This window comes from Lycium ferocissimum, unplaced genomic scaffold, assembly GCF_029784015.1.
Source record: "Lycium ferocissimum isolate CSIRO_LF1 unplaced genomic scaffold, AGI_CSIRO_Lferr_CH_V1 ctg18120, whole genome shotgun sequence".
Lineage (NCBI taxonomy): Eukaryota > Viridiplantae > Streptophyta > Magnoliopsida > Solanales > Solanaceae > Lycium > Lycium ferocissimum.
In genome coordinates, this window is record NW_026717612.1 from 7,141 (window position 1) to 10,710 (window position 3,570).

Below are 3,570 nucleotides of genomic sequence, written 5' to 3' on the forward strand. Positions count from 1 at the left end.
CATTAGCACCCTCTCCGGACCAAATCTACGGCTAGACATACGGTCGATAATTTATACGGACCGTATGTTGGTCGATAAACTGGGTCGACAGATTTGTGTTATTAATAAAGGGTCCAAGTTTAATTCATTTCATTTCCCCTTTACACCCCTTCTCTCTAAAACTCTCTAGAACATTTCTCCCACAAGAATTCAAGGGATATTAGTGAACAACTACATCAAACCAAGTGAATAAAGTGTAAGAAACTCATTAAAGTTCATCTAAGACAAGAAATCCAAGTGGAGGTGAAACTAGAGTTTTGTTCAAGTAAAGTGTTTCCACCCAAGGTTCATTCCTATACCATATAAGGTAAGTTTTATGGTATTTCCATGTTGGTTAAGGTATTGAAAAGTTGAAACACTTGGATTGTAGAAGGTTATAGAAAATGGGTCATGAATGTGGGAATAGTGTCATTTTTGAGTAATAGCTTGGATTGAGTCATGATTCTTGATATGTCGTGATTATGGTTATGTTATAAATGATGTTAAGAACACGGGATAAACATTGTATATGAATGAATGTAATCGTGTGCTATGACCATGGATATGGATGATTGGAAGTGAATTGAGAAGTAAGGATAATGTAGATGAATAAAGACCATTGTTATGATGTTGTGAATGTTATTATTGATGTTTGGGAGTTGATATATGATATGGAGGAAGTCGTATAAATAAAGGAGATGTTGTCCAATTTTCTCTAGCTTTAGTCATGTATGTTAAGCTATCGATTTTGTAATGATGGTATAACTCTAATGAAGGTAGAAACGTGAGTATCAAGGAGAACGTGCAAGTGATAGAATAGTTGAACGGAAAGGTATGTAAGGCTAACCCTTCTTTCATAAGGCATGGTTCTTTGGCCAAATATCTATTCTTCTATGAGCCTATGATGTCCTTCAAATGATTCTATCCTTAAAAGCTACCAAGCTCATGATTCTCGATATGTTACGATTGTACTAAAATTCCTTTTATGATGAGTAATCCTCTAGGGATAGATGTAATGAACGACGATAGTAATGATGCTAAAGATGCTTATGAGCTTTTATGTATATGTGCCTATGTATCGCTATTATGAAACCCCGAGCTTATATGGTCGGGTAGAATATAATGTATGTGTGTGTATATATATATATATATATATATATATATATATATATATATATATATATATATATATATATTGCACACGCACCACCGGCTTGGGCACGGACAACCCCGAGCCTTGGTAGGTCCAGGTATGAATGACCCTGAGCCTTGGTAGGGCCAGGTATGTGAAACACCGAACCTTTATGGTTGGGTATGCTATGTATATGATATGTATATGATATGAATATGAATATGAATATGTAAATGAATACGAGTATGAATGGAAATATGACTACGAATACGAAAATGGATACGAAATGTAAATGAGTACGGATATGAATATGGATACGGATATGGATGTATGTACACAATCACGCATTAGAAATGGGAAGTCTCTATGAAAAGCAAGTAAGTGTTTATGACGATGATACTATATCTCCCATCCTATGCTATTTCTTATGTTGTCTATTATGCTTTTATAATGATGTTGATCATGCTTTACATACTCAGTACATTCTTCGTACTGACGTCCTTTTGTTTGTGGACGCCGCGTCATGCCCGCAGTGGCCAGGGAGACATGTACTTGATCCATAGCTTCATTTCTCGTGACTACATAGCGGAGCTCCATTTCATTCGGAGCTACAAATTTTTGGTATTCATTCTTTTGTATAGATATTTATGGGCATGGCGGGGTCCTGTCCCGCCTATATGATATGACATACTCTCCTTAGAGGCTCGTAGACATGTGTATATGGTTAGATGTAGTTGGCCTTGTCGGCCTATATTTTGGATATCATTTTGTTAGCCTTGTCAGCTTATGTACATTGATATGGGCATAGTTGCTACTGATGATATATATGTATTTTTTCCCAATGGAATTAGTATGGATAATGGATGGAAAGTATGATTTAGCTATGTGGCTCGCCTAGATGTTAATGTGAAAGCACGTTAAGAGGTGCCCGGGTAGGTTAGTACTGGGTGCCCGTCGCGGCCCTCCGATTGGGTTGTGGCAGAAGGGTATCAGAGCTTGTTCAAAGAATACGAAGATGTTTTCGCTTGGTCGTATGCCGATGTGCCGAATTTGAGTACGAACATTGTTGCCCTTAGGTTGCCGATCCTTGAAGGATTTGCCCCAGTACAACAGAAAATCAGGCAGCCTAAGCCTGATGTCAGCATCCAAATTAAAGAAGAAGTAGAAAAATAGATTCAGTAGGGAGTTGTGGAAGTGACACCATACCCGACATAGTTAGCAAACATAGTCCCAGTACCAAAGAAATATGCAAAAATAAGGATCTGTGTGGACTATCGTGATCTTAACCGTGCTAGCCCAAAGGATAATTTTCCACTCCCAAACATTCACATACTCATTGATAACTTCGCCACGCATGAAGTGCAATCTTTTGTGGACTGTTACACGGGCTACCATCAGATACTGATAGATGAAGAAGATGCTCAAAAGACGGCATTCATCACACCATGGGGAGTATATTATTATCGGGTGATGCCTTTTGGGCTCAAGAATGTCGGCGCTACTTAAATGAGGGCGATGACCGCCATTTTTCATGATATGATGCATAGAGAGATTCAGGTGTATGTGGATGACGTCGTCATCAAGTCCCGAATGGGTGAGGATCACCTTGAACGTTTGATAAAATTCTTCGATAGACTCCGCAAGTAGATTTGAAGTTGAATCCTGCAAAATGCGCATTTGGAGTGCCTGCCGGGAAATTACTAGGATTCATAGTCAGTCGTCGCGGTATTAATTTGGATCCCACAAAGATCAAAGAAATTCAAGAACTCCCACCACCAAGAACAAAGAAAGAGGTCATGAGCTTCTTAGGAAGGTTGAATTACATTAGATGCTTCATCGCTCAATCCACGGTAATCATAGAACCAATTCTCAAACTCCTCAAGAAAGATGCTCCAACTAAATGGATGGAGGATTGTCCGAAAGCCTTTGACACAATCACAAGATACCTGTCAAATCCACCCGTTTTGGTCCCGCCAAGGCCGGGAAGTCCTTTGTTGCTGTACATGTCAGTATCAGAAAATGATTTTGGGTGCATGTTGGCACAAAATGATGAAACAGGAAAGAAAGAGAGGGCCATCTATTACATCAGTAAGAAGTTCACACCCTGTGAATCTAGATATTCCTTGGTGGAAGAGACGTGTTGCGCTCTAACTTGGGTGTCTCAGAAATTGCGACATTATATGGCTGCATACACGACTCATTTGATCTCAAGAATGGACCCCCTAAGGTATATCTTTCGCCATCCTATGCCAATAGGGAAGCTATCCAAATGGCAAATGTTGTTAAGTGAGTTTGACATTCAGTACGTCACACAGAAAGCAGTTAAGGGGCAAGCATTAGCAAATTTAATAGCAGGAAGCCCTGGATGAAGAAATAATGACAATTGAGGGTCAAGAAAATGAAGATGAATTAGGCTGAAA